The sequence below is a fragment of the Hipposideros armiger genome, unplaced genomic scaffold (genome assembly GCF_001890085.2).
Source record: "Hipposideros armiger isolate ML-2016 unplaced genomic scaffold, ASM189008v1 scaffold_256, whole genome shotgun sequence".
NCBI classification, from domain to species: domain Eukaryota; kingdom Metazoa; phylum Chordata; class Mammalia; order Chiroptera; family Hipposideridae; genus Hipposideros; species Hipposideros armiger.
Window position 1 is genome coordinate 708,967 of NW_017731606.1, and position 14,264 is coordinate 723,230.

A 14,264-nucleotide genomic window follows, 5' to 3' on the forward strand; every position below is an offset into this window, starting at 1 on the left:
TCAATTTATTCTTAGAATATTAGGAATATTTTCTGACGTTCCTGTCTCTAGGCTTCTCTCTGCACATCACACAACACAGCTCAACTCAGTGTTAAATGTTTTGTGTTACTCCTGTAATCCAGAGCTACTGCAGATAGCCATTATTTAATCCCACCAATTCAGACCTATCTCCCATTTAGGGGCTTAGGAGTACCTCGTAGGATGTAGTAGAATCACTAGGTTCAGGTACCTGCTCCACTGCTCAACTTAGCAATTTAATACTGGGCAGTTGAGCCTGCCTGAACCTCAGTTATCTGTGAGATTCTAATTATGCCTTCTTTAAAGGGTTATGATTCAATGAGAATGTATAAAAAACTAACAGTGGGTGATCAGGAATAGGTATGTAACATATATTAGTTCCCTGCCATATCCATCTATGTCCCAGTTAAACTTCAGTCCACACTCATACTTCTAGCCTTGAGTTTTTATTCCCTGTGGACACTTAACAGCCCTCCAGGCGATAGGACCTGACTTAACCTGAGGCAGCAAGATTAAGCAATTTTTGCCAGGTTTTTTTCCCCTTTGTCACATTAAGCACCTATTTATCTGTCAGATACCTTACCAGATCCCTGTATGTTATTTATAAACTTTCTAACAATCCTGACAGATATGTAATTTTTTAATTTGCCCAGGGTCACACAATAAGTAGCAGAACTTAGTTTAAAATTGGTCTTTTCCAAACAGTACTTTTTGCAGTTACTGCCTTTCAAATGTTTCTAAGCATCAAATAGTGACTTGAGAGTATAGCTAAAACTTTTTACTAAAATCTGGACATTTCTTTGAAATTCTGTGTTGTTGTTTTTTTTAAATCAACCACAACTTGCTGTCTACCGCAAAATATGCTTACTTTAATATAAAAATACATCAAAATAGGGATTGAATTGCTATCAAGTAAAATTCCCCCAAAAGAGTCATCATCATAACTCATACATGCAATACTTTTTGTCATTAATCCCAGAATTAAATCTACTCCAGTTCGAGAAGCATGTATAATGTCAATGTTTACATTTGACTGATACATACCTCAAGTCTGATAACTACGTATACCCTTTAATGTGATTGCTGTACCCGAGTACTTGATTAGGTTATCTCTCCTGGATTTCAACCTCTGAGGTATAAGACCTCTTGTGCTTTCCAATTTTCCTCCCTAACCTCTAAAAGTCTAAATTCCTGCATTTAAACCCAAGTCTGTTGACTGGGACCCTGCTATCTGATTCTTTAATGCCGACCGTACCCAACTTGGTTCTTGATGCCAACTTCTCACCTGTTCTGTAAACTATCAGGACTAACCTATGGATACGTTGCACAGCTAGTGAGTGGACTTTTAGCCCCTGAAGACGGGCCTGGTACTGCTGGATGTTAGGCAAGTCTAGTGCCAGACAGCAACTTACTACCCTAACCTGTAGTTACCATAACTGAATCCCAAAAGAGAGAATTCTTTTCCTTTATGTTTAAGCCCTACCTGCCATTCAGAATCAGCATTTAAATAAAACCAAAGCAAACAAAGTCTTGAGCACTGTCACTCTCCCTTTTTTTTTTTTTTGGACTTTCAAAGCCCTTTGGTTACCCTTCTGCCAGTGTTCCCTAACGCTCCAAATACTAGAGACTCTATGGAGCTAAAGGGAAGCCTCGGACAAACCCTTTCACACAAAAGAGAAAACAACTCTTAAGGGAAGATATGGGTAGCATTCTACTTACTAATGGAAAAGATGGTAGGGCCTGTAGATATTCTCATGGCACCCTCAAATGACGGCTACCCTCCCTGCCTGTGCATGGAACAGTAAATTTTCACTAATGTGTGCAACCCAAAAGGACTTTTAACAGTTTTAATCCCTATATTTCAAGTAATTGAAATTGCTTTAATTTCTTTCATTGTAATACATATTTTTTCAAATTAGTTTTAGCTGTACAACACAGTGCAATGGTTATACTTTTTACCCCTTGAAGTGACAACCCACTCCCCCAATCCGCTGCTTTAATATCTTTTTTTTTTTAAGCTGAGCCATCCTGCCACCTGTTGGCAGCTCAGCTGCTGCTCAGCTCGGGCGGGGAATCGAACCGCTGTTTAAAGGGTCAAGTATTAATGTGAAATACAGTTTGTGTTATAACATGAAAATTAGCTTTAAAATCCTTAGCCTCACTTAAACATGTAAGGCAGTAACTTGCCTTTCAAAACTTCAACATTTCTTTAATAAGCTCCTCTGTTGTCTTAAAAGTGCAATTTTACTCCCGAAAATACAGATCACCTACAACTCTTGAATCTATCAGCTGTGTAAATCGAGGTGCCTCTGAAACTTAAGCATGTTTGTTAGTCACCTTTTAAAGTTAGTATAACTGCACTGTTAATTGGTATAATGGAAAGAATTCTGAAGCAGGTAGCAAGAGACTTGTGTTGTACAACTAATTAACTGCTTTAGATAAGTTCATCCCCTGTAGGCCTTAGTTTATTTATTTATTTAATGAAAGAGGTTGAATTTCAGAAAGAACCCTAAAGTTCTTGTCAAATAACATCAAAATTTAAACCCAAATAAAGATTAGGGTGATAAGATATGTTCAGTTATTTGAAATATAAATGTTTTTTTCTTAGAAGCCTAGCTTTTTGAATGAATCTTTTACCGTAATACTGTCCATCAACCAAATGATAAAATGTATAAATTCCCTCATCATGGATACTTATTGAATGGAAGAAATGAAGTGCTTTTTCAGAAGGGATGTGTACTTTGAAACTTAGAAAACGTTAGAAAAACTAAAATATTTGGTTATGACTATATTAAAATTCAGTATCGATTAAATAATAACTAAAGTGTCAGGCAGGTTGCAGTGGAAATTGCTATTTCCCCAGCATCTGTTTTCCTTCCCAAATCATTCCCTGATTTCAAGTATCTATTCTTCCCCTGCATAATCCATGTACTTAAACAAAACCTGACCCCACTCCAACATTAGGAGTTTGTCTAAGATAGTAGCTGTCAAGCTTCTTTTAAAACTCAATTCACAATAAGAAACATTTTACATTATAATCCAGGTGTGTATATGTGTGAACATCAAGTTTTCATAAAACAGTACTAACCCTTCATATGTGCAGTGCAACCTCAAATTATTTAATTTTTAAAATGATTAGGACCCATTCATAATCCATTTTTGGGTTATGATCCACCAGTTTGAAAAACACTGGTGAATATAATGTCATTGCCTTTAAAAAAATTGGTAAGGAACCTGGATCTTCTCCTATTAAGGCATAGTATTACCATGGCCACAGGAATAGCATGTGACCCAATACAGACTAGTGAAAATCAAGGGCAGTATTATAGGGGCTTTGTGAAAAGTTGGTTTTCCTTACTCTTAAGGAAGAGATAAATGTCCTGTGTACTTGAGAGACCTGGAATTGCTGCAGCTCTCTATCAGCATAAGGATAAAGCCAACACATAGAGGAAGGCAGAGCCAAAAATAAATTAGAAATTAAACCAGCGCCCTAATTGAACCACATTTGATCACTATCCTGCCTTTAATTTTTTGTTACCTAAGCCAGCAAATTCCCTTCATTGTTTACGAAAGGTTACATTGGGTTTCACATTACCATAGGCAAAATCATCTTAACTAATGTAGTGGTCTAAAGGGAAAGCAGTCTAAAACTAGAATTTATTGGTAAACTTAGCTGCAGTGATAAAGTGAGTACCGCCCCAAACTAAGTCTGATCTCTGGATATTCAGCCATCTACCATAGTGTTATCATTCAAAACTTTGCCACTGGTAATATTTTATAGATCAAAGCTAAATCACCACATATTTTGACATTATCGATATCATCAAATGCCATCTATTTCTCTTAGTGGAACAACTTAATAATATGTGGATTTTACTTAATAGCTCTAGCTGTACTAATGAAATCAGGTATCTAATTCAAATTACAAATGAACCTTGAAAACAAATCTGTTCATTTTTCTTTTAATTTGAAGACCCTGATAAATATGGATTTTTAAAAAAGATTTAATAAGTTGTATGCTTTGTAGGGGAAATAATCAGCCACAAATAGTTCAAGTAGTCCTCTATCTTAAAAGTTGCTTTCTGTCAAAGTTGTAAACAAGTTCCCTAAAGGATTGTTTTAACTTCTCAGAAGAGTTATGTTGACAAGGCAAAATCTTACGTCACAGTTAGCATGACTTTGAGCAAAATAAACCTTTTCCCAAACAAGCTAGGACTTCAGGTTTAAGGTGGCGACCTAAATGCCTACACCTGACTCTACCTCCCTAAAATTCTATAGATATGCTGGAAAAAAATACCAAATTTAGACAAAATCTATAGCAATACTAAAAAAGGAGTAAAGGTGTCATTACTCAAAGAATGTACATTCCAGTGGGACAGACAAACTATTTAGTGCTATGAAGAAAATAGAACAGGTTAATGTCCAAGTAATGAAGATTGTCAGCTGAGTTAATCTGAGAAGGTCTCTTCAAGATAGTGACATTTGAGCTGAAGCCTGAGTGATAAGGAGCCAGTCAAATGAAGATGGGGAAACAATATTCCAGGTGGAGAAAAGGCAAGTGCTAACATCCTGATACAGAAAGAGCTTGGTGTGTTTGAGGAATAGAAAGATTAGTATGTCTGGAACAAAGAGCACTATGAGTACGGCAGAACTTGTCAAAGAGGAACCAGATTACTTAGAGTACTAGAGGCTAACATAAGGAGTTTGGGTTTTATTTCAAATACCATGGGAAGCCATTGTGGTTCTCAAACCAGAGAAGGGAGTAGGGATTAGGTTATCTCCTCCAAGGGATGTATGTAAATGTGTGAGGACATCAAGGGGAGAGCTTTTGTAGTAGGTGTTGTAGATCTCTTAGTCCAGATATAATATTCACTCACATAGACCCTTTCTTTTCAAGATCTGAAAGTTGGGGTAATACTGGGGCCTTGAATACTTCTAAGGAAACCCAGAACTTCAGAGACTTCACTTTGGAAAATGTAGATGTTAATCAAAGATTCTCCATCTCCATCCTTAAGAGCAGGGACCATACATTGGACCTCTTTGCATCCCATATGGCACCACACTAGACCTTTTTTGGCACTGTTTTGTGGCACAAATTTGACAACTATAAATCTGGGAGCATGCAAAATTTAATGGCGGTTATCTTTTGTTATGAGAAAATGTAGTGCTTTAATGAAACAAAGACCCATGATCTATAAAAATGCCCAGATTTGGCTTTCAGTATGTTTTGTTGAGTAAAGGATTGTATGTCGAGTCTCCAAGCCTCTTCTAATAACTCTTCAAGTTGGCTGCTGCCACCATGTCCTTTTTGCCGCCATAACCCTTCCCCTTCCTCAAAGAAGAGGATCCCAGAGTTCTTAGTGAATAGAGGAGTAAAAGGGACTCAACCTTTGGAAATTTCACTGTTGGAATTATTTTTTAACTTAGTTTTTCAACTTCCTTCACCAGATGATTTCAAGACTTTATGTAAAGAAAGTAGCCCTAGCTCCCTACCCAAAATATGTAAGGGAAACTGGTCTGATTGCTGCCATACTGGGTTGACTTGGAATGACAGAGTAAGATTTTATTCCAAGGCTTTTTTCCATGCCACTAAATATTTTTAAAATCACTGTGGAGGTTCATTTCCAGAGCACTGCACAGGTGTTAGGCAATTAATTCTGCAATAGGTTATATAACCATGTTACAGCTATGGAAAAATTAATTGCCTGATACTTACGAGGTACTTTGGGTTTAGAAAAGGACCTTTCAAATGCAAAATGTTATGTTTGCTATTCTACATGTGCAAATGAAAAGGTTAGACATCATGTCTTGTAAGAAGTAAAAAGTCATGGAATATTGTCAAAGCCTCAAATGTTTTTAGAGTTCTTAAAAGGCTCCCAGGTTCACTCAGCAATGTTCATTCACCATTTTTTTAGTCAACCAAGCATCTATTTTAAGAGACAGTGGTTGAAGATCGCTCTAGAATACATCTCCCTTACCAGCCGTTCACTTTTCAAGTACCCGCCAGAGCTTTTATTAAATATACATACAGTAGTCCCCCTTTATCTGAGGGGATACATTTTAAGTCCCCCAGTGGATACCTGAAGCCACAGGTAGTACTGAACCCTATGTACACTGTTTTTCCTGTACATACATACCTATGATAAGGTTGAATTTATAAATTAAGCACCGTAAGAGGTTAACAACTATAATTATAATAAAATAGAACCTTATAGGTATTTCGAGAAGGGTACTGTAGTCACCCTTCTTGTGATAATGTGAGAAGATAAAATGCCTACATGATGAGATGAAGTGAGGTGAATGACATAGGCATTGTGGTGCAGCATTAGACTACTACTGACCTCTGATGATATGTCAGAAGGAGGATCATCTGCCTCAGTTGATGCTGGATTGTGGAGCCATGATGATATTGATGGTTGGATGTCAGGAGAGATGATGTCGATGGTTGGAGAATTTTAATATTTTTGGACCACAGTTGACCACAGATAACTGAAACTGCAGAAAGTGAAACCTCGGATAAGAGAGGACTACTGTATAATATATCAAAACACCATAAAATTGAACAAACAGCTGTCATCAGGAACTATGTCAACATCCCTTTTCAGGAAGGCTTTGGAAAGAAATTTTTATTCTGACAGTCAAACTGTGTATGTGTTCTAGAAAACAAGCTATTCTCAAAGCTTCAGTATCTAGTCAAATGCAACAGAGCGCTTGCCTGTTGTGGGCTTGAAGTTCCGAGTCTTACTTATTTCACAAGAAGTTGACTACCAGTTAGGTTCTCACCGTATTCAGCACTCCTTAAAGTGTGCAATGCCAATAAACTGTACCTAGTCTATTTTTGCTTAAAATTGTGCTCAAAATAAAAAGCAGACTTTCATCAACTAAACTTCATGCTGAAACATGACAAATGAATAGAGCTTATGAAACACAGGCCTGAAGTTCAAGACACAAACCCTGTTATGAAAATCAATAAATTGTTTGGTGTCTATATGGAGCATTTACCTAGTATTTAGCCAGTCAAATACTGGAACACACAACCATGTGTCTGCCTTATATTACATCACTGCTACTGCTCGTGAAATTTACTTAAATCAGGACAAAGTTGATGATAAAGTAAACATTGCATTCCTAAGTCATAAAGTATTAAAAACACACTAATCCAGAATAAACATAGGAATTAATAATTAATAAAATGTTTAAATTCTTATTTCCAATTTTATAGTAAAAGAGGGACTGTAAGCTCCATGAGGGCAGAAACTTTGGCTTACTTACCCACCTTTGTATTCTCCAGACCTAGAAGAATGCCTGACACCTAACAGTTGTTTATTAAATAAGTGTTGAATTAACATGGTAATGACAGGAAAAGACTAGGTTTGAATCTCAGCTCTGACACCTGTTAGTTGTGGAAGCTTGGACATCACTTAATGTTCTCTGACTCTGTTTCTGTATCTGTAAAAGAGGAATAATTTATTCCCTGTTTTCCCAATGTTATTTTTTTCAATACCACCAAGCAAATCTCTAATTCTCAAGGGACGCTGTCTTACAATTCAATTCAATTCTGAGAAGAAAGTGAAATTGTATCTGTGATCAACCCTACTTCAGACATCAATAGCAAGTCCAAGTCACCCATGCCTCTCTGACTGAATGTCTGTGTAGACCAGACCTTTATAAGCCTGGTTACGGCATACCAGCTGGCTTCATCAAAGTGAGCGAGTGCCAGAAAAAGAAGTCACAAACTTTTATAACCTAATTTTGGAAGGGTTATCCCATTACGTTTCTTGTGTTCAATTCATTAAAAGCAAGTTGCTAGAGAACCAAGATGCAGGCTCTCAACAGACACCGACTACTGCCAACTTAATCTTGGACTTCCCAGCCTCCAAAAGAACTGTGAGAAATAAACTTTTGTTGATTATTTTAAAAGGAAAAAATAAGAAAAGAGAAAAAAAAAGATCCAGCCCACACTCAGCAGGACAGCGTATTTTTTTTTAAAGATTTTATTGGGGAATCAGGGAAGGGGAACAGACAAGTTGCTGTCCTTTTGTTCTTCAGTCTAGTTGTGGAGGATGTCGCTTCACTGGCCCATGTTGGTATTATCATTGCGCTCTTTCTGGGTGAGGCAGTCGCTCGCTGGCCATTGGACGGCTGCTCACTGTGGCTCACAGCAGTTTGCGAAAGCTCACGCCCGCTGCTGGCCAGCCACACTGCAGCCTACGCCATGCCCAGTGACTCACGGCAGCCCACCTCCAGGTTGAGCTGTTGTTCTCCATCTTAGCTGTAGAGGGCGCAGCATCACTGGCCCTCATGTGGGATCCGAACTGGGGCCCTGCTGTTCAGAGCTGGTGTCCCAAGCCAACTCCTACCCAACATGCCACTCAGCAGGCCCAGTAGGAGAGAGTATTACACAAAGGCATGAATACCAGGAGGCAGAGATCACTGTGAGCCATTTTAGAAGAGTGCCTCCTGCAGGTTCAGAGTGTTGAAGTTGCTTATCCATGTTTTACAAAGCTAATAAATAGCAAACCTGAGATTCCAAATCACATCTGCCTGACAACAAAACCCACATTGTTTCCATCTATGACTCTTCTCCCAATGAATGCATAGAAATAATGTAGAGTTGTCATAAACTTGTCTAGAATAAATCTAAAGTGTTAAAAATCCATTTGTTCTCTAGGATAGAATAAGCCATTTCCATCCTAATTGATTTTCCTAGGATTGTTCATCCTAATCATTTTCTTCATAGATAGAGCAAGTTAACCCTTTTTCACTCTTGGCCCATGCGTGGTACTATAAATTCCAAATTTTAGTGACACCAGAATTTTCAGTTTTTAAAAAGCATGCAAAGTGTGAATTACCTCTCAGCAAGACCATCTAAGGAAAATAATCTGGTGGATACACTGGTATTACTAATAGGTTTGAAGAGCATTAACTTTCATTTGTTAATTCATTCACAGTTTAGTAGGGAAGGACATAGACATTTGTAAATAACAAAGGTGTATACAGGAGCTACAGAAGTTCAGAAAAAAAAATGTGGTTAAAGAAATATGAATCAGAAGAGGAAAAAATAGTTTGAGTTTTGAAGTATGAATCTGAGTTTACCAGGTGACCAAGGTAGAGTTGTTAAACAAACAAACATGGCCCAAGATTATTGGAGCCCAAGATTACCAGCAGATTTGGAATTGAGGAGTCCCTGAAATCAGAGGGCAGATGGGATCACATTGGCAGAGTAAAAGTCAGACCAAGCTCAGAGGCAATGGATGCAGAGACTTGGGAGGGTAAGGGTGGAGGAAGGGCAGAACGTCTTAGAGCAACCATAAAGGGTAAGTGTTTGAGGAATGGAATTTGAAACTTCTAGTTGGGTTGGCTTCTTCCTCCATTGACCCTTCAAAGCTAAGTGTACCCTGGAATGGTATTTGCCCCTAGGCTGGCACAGTAAATCCAGAAACTTGGGACAGATAAGCCAGGTAGTATCCCATGTGGCTACATCCAGGAAAGAAATCCTAATTTCACACCCAGAATATTAGTCAGTGGTATACCCTGTCCAAGATTACATTTAATCCCATCTCTCACAATCACCAGAGAAAACTATGATAAACAGAAACAGTGACATGTGCATAGGAATACCAAGATGACAACAAAATCAAGAACCACCAAATACCCAAGGAAGACCAATACCATGAAAGGGTGACATCAATCAACAAATAAAAGAACACCCAAACAAATAGTTCTAGAGTCAACAAAGGAGGATCTTGGGAATAATAATAATATTTAGTGAATACTGGGTGTGGTATCAGGCATTGTTCTAAGCACATTTACATGTATTTTTTAAATTTAATATACAGAATATCCCCAGAAGAATGTGAGAGAATATTGCATCTAACTTTTATATAAAAGAACCAGTTAGATTGTTAAAATTAAAAGATGGTCTAAACAATAAATGGACTTTGATGAAGACCAAATTAGCAAAACTGGAAGAATAAACTGAGGAATTACTCCAAAAGAACCAAGATATCGGGGGAGAGATGAGTTAAGAAACATTAAGAAATTAGATAAACCCAGAGATCCCAATATCTTCCTCATAGCCCCCAAAAAGAGATAAGAGAGAATTTTAGGGAAGCAAAACTGAAGAAATGATCGAAGAAAAATTCCTGGTATGACTAGTGTAATTTAGAAGAAATATTTAAGAAATGTCATTTGCATTTTTTTAAAAAAGATCAAACATGTAAGTACACCTTACTTTTTACTGCCTGGTTGCATCTAAAACTTTACATTTTATTTTATGTATGTCTAAATTATATATTCTGTATGTTTTCATAATTGTGCTTAGCTTTTTATTTTGAAATTAATTTAGACACAGGAAAGTTGCAAAAATAGTACAAATGCCCATCACCTAGGTTCTTATGATGTTAACATCTTGTATAACCATAGCATAATTATAAAAATTAATTAACTTTAGTAAAATATCATTAACTAAACTACAAATATACATAAACTAGTCAATGGGAATGATTAACATATATAGATATATACAAAATAGAACAAAAGAGATGAGTAGCTACTACATGCTCATTTCTGCAATTGGTCTTCAGGTTCTGTTTAATCATCATCAATTCCATATTCATTTTGCCAGCCTCCACAGCTGGTTGAGGTCTTCACATGATGTGGTGGTCTTCAATCCTGAGGAATGAGTCCTCAGGTGTTCTGCTTGAATTGGATTGCTATAGTCTCCTATTAACTTTTACCACTGTACATGGCAATACTAGGAGATGACCCAAAGCATCCCCTGGGTTCGAGACATTCTCGTCCTTGCTCGCATTATGTAGCAACAGTCAGATTTCCCTTTGATATCAAGGATTAATCATCCCAAACTATAGTGTAACCTCTTTTCTTTCCCTATTGTTCCAATGTCACAAGCCCAAAACAATCAACAAATAGTATAAACTTCCAGTTAAGTGGAACCATTGTTGGGTTTTCTGAGGAGAGCATTCTTCCCTTGAATACTAAGACCTTTAAATGGGCAAAACTCAAAGTTGTTGGAATGGAAAGCAAAACATTTTGAGTGGATCACTATGTGGGAAGCATCCATCTCACTCCTGGGTTCCACAGCTCACGTATTGTAGATAAGGGAGAAACAGCATTCTACATTGGCTGTGAGTCCACAACACATAATGCTGTAGGACAGGAGCTGGCAAACTTTCCTGCGAAGGACAGGTAGTACATTCCAAGCTTTAAAGACCACATATACTATCTGTCACATATTCCTTGTTTTTGTTTACAACCTTAAAGAGTTTAAAAGCCATTCTTAAAGGCTATACATAAACAGGATGTGGGCCAGGTTTGGTCCTCAGACTGCTAATCCCTGCTATAGGACAACACCCTAATTTTGTAAAGTGTTTTCTCCCTGCTGGTCCTGGAACTGAGTCTACAAAAGATTCAAGTTCTAAAAGCCAGTTGCTACCGGATGGTAGGGATATGCAGTATAAAACCAGTGAGTCTTGTGTGCGTGGTATTCTGGGTCACCAGGAATTAACACCATTGTCCGATAATCCCTTAAAGGTCAAGATGCCCGCCCCCCACCCCCAACACACACACACACACACCACATAGTTTTACTCCAGCAAATAGTTGTGTGTCTCTTTGAGGAAAGGTTGAGAGAAAGATTTACACATACTTTCCCTGTTATAACAAGGCCTTTTCTCAAAGGTACCTAGCGTAGTCTGTATTCAAGGGCCCCTGAGTCTGAACTTCCCAGGACTAGGAAATGGGTGAAGGCGATTACTCTTAGTGGTGGCTCTAGTCAGGCCTCTGTTTTCCCACCCTAGAGTTTGTTTAACCACAGAAATATTTAAGTCCTTAACAAGCTACCCATCTATTTTAGTACTGGAAACTACATGATCAGTTAGCCACCATCAAAGATCTCCGTAGGTCAAACATTTCAGTTACCACTCTGAAACTACTTTCCATTGGTAATTGTGCCCACTGTGTCTCTGGCAGTTATGTTTTCTCTGGCCTCTGACACCTCAGGATCCCTCACCATCACTGAAATTAGAAATGCCATTTCAGTGGCAACATATGCAACCTTTATCCCCAGAGGACAGCCGTTACAGTAATGTTTAGGGATGCTAGTGCTGTCCTCATCTATTTCTTCCTGCTGTAGGGTGATGAAAAGGTGCGCTCAAGGCCCTTTTTGGGAACATAGTTAGGGGTTGGATGATCCAATACAAATAACAGCCCTCTTCAGTATTGCTGTTTCCATAAATCTTTGGAGCTTGTCTTTAACATTATATCAAGAAATGTGTGGCAACCCAACTTTATTTAGTTTCATTTACCAGTTGAGTTGTTTTTAATTAACAGCATAACTAGACTACTCCTAGATACCCAAACTTGTACATTGACTCCAAAATATCTGATAAGTGTTCTCTTACCAATAAATTTTTCTTTCCTTGGTCTTACACTCCCAGAAGCTATTCCTACACATATTCCCCAGCTTTTTGCTAATGCAATTGAGCAAAATCTTGCCATTCTTATGGCATGTAATCTTTCTCTTCTCAAATTTACTTTGTAATTGGTCCCCTAGAGCATACGAGGATCTGACTCAATTTATAGGCTTGGAATTAGTGAGAGGAGCCAAGGGGGAAAAGGAGAAAAATTGGTATCCCTATGCAAGATGAGACCTGCATTATCTATTATTATGTAATAAACCACCTAAAATTTAGCAACTGAAAATGACAAAGCATTTCACAGAGTCTGTAGGTCAGGAATCTAGAAATGGCATAGCTGGGTGGTTCTGACTCAGTTTCTCTCATGAGGTTGGTGTCAAAACGTCAGCTGGGCCACAGTTATCTGAAGGCTTGATGAGGCTAGAGGGTCTACTTCCAAGATGGCTTACTCGCATACCTAGCAAGTTAGTGCTGGTTGTTGGCTGGAGACCCCAGTTCCTTTGCCATGCAGGCTTCTCTGTAGTGTTGCTTGAGTGTCCTCACAACATGGCATCTGGCTTTCGCCAGATCTAAGAGCAAAGTGGAAAGTGCAATATCTTATGACCCAGCCTCAGCAGTCACACACCACCATTTCTGCAATATCCTATAGGTTACACAGGTCAGCCCTATTCATTGTAGGAGGTGATTACATCAAGGCATTTAATACTAAGAGATGCCAATCACTGGGGCCTTCTTAGAGACTGGTTACCATAAGGTTTTCAAGAAAGGTTAAGACCAGCTTCATCAGGGGAAGAAAGGAGCTACTTCTGTAGACAAGGGACATTCAGTAGAATTTGAATTCAGCACAGGACACCATTTTTAGAGCACCATTCTTTTACAGTTAGTACCCTAATTTCCACATCAGAGATCAAGTGAGGCTGTTAATTCTACCTCTGTAGTAATCTGGTGTTTTACTGAAGAAGATTCTGCTTCTAATTATTGGTGTGTTAGACCTGTGGCTACAAAAGATAAGGTATGTTTCAGGGCAGTCATTGAAAACCCCTGGTTTTCTAAATATGCCCTATGCTAAAAATTTGAAATCTTGAACCTATAATTTTCTTTACATTTTCTAGCACGGTTAGAAGCAACCAGTACAATCCCTGCCCTGTATTTTGTGTGCCTTCCATAGTGGTCTAACTCAGTGGCCAGTTGGTTCACCACAGCCTTGCCTTTCATAGGCACTTCATTCCATATGATAATTTTTTAAAGCAAAAAAATGGAATCTATTGTCTCATATAACTGTCAAGATAGATTGATGTGGATCCAGGGACTCAAATCCTGTCAGTAAGAATCTGTCCGTTGCCATCTCTTGGCTTTGCCTTCCTCTGTTGTCTTCATTCCCAGGGAGACTCTCTCCATGTGATGGCAGAGATGGTCTCTATCTTACATTTTACCAATTTAGCAATCCACAGGTGATAATTTAAATACTGTTTCTCCACTGCGTATCATGGACTACCAGTCTCTAGTAATAGTAACCAGATAGTCACTACCTTCAGATACATCCAGGTCAGATAACTCATCCCACATTCTCATTTCCTGGAAAGTCAGATGTTTACAACGTTTCTTATTACTACATCAATCAGTGTTCAGTTGCATAACACAGAATCCAGTCTAGTTTAGGTAAAAATAGATTTAAAATAAGGAATCAAGTGCTTACGAAATCATTGAAAGGCCTAGAGAAGCAAGCTGTAGGTCCAACTTTTCGGCACAACCTCCAGCCCTCATAACCACTCTATTTCTATGCGTGATTAGAACTGTCCCCTCTAGGGC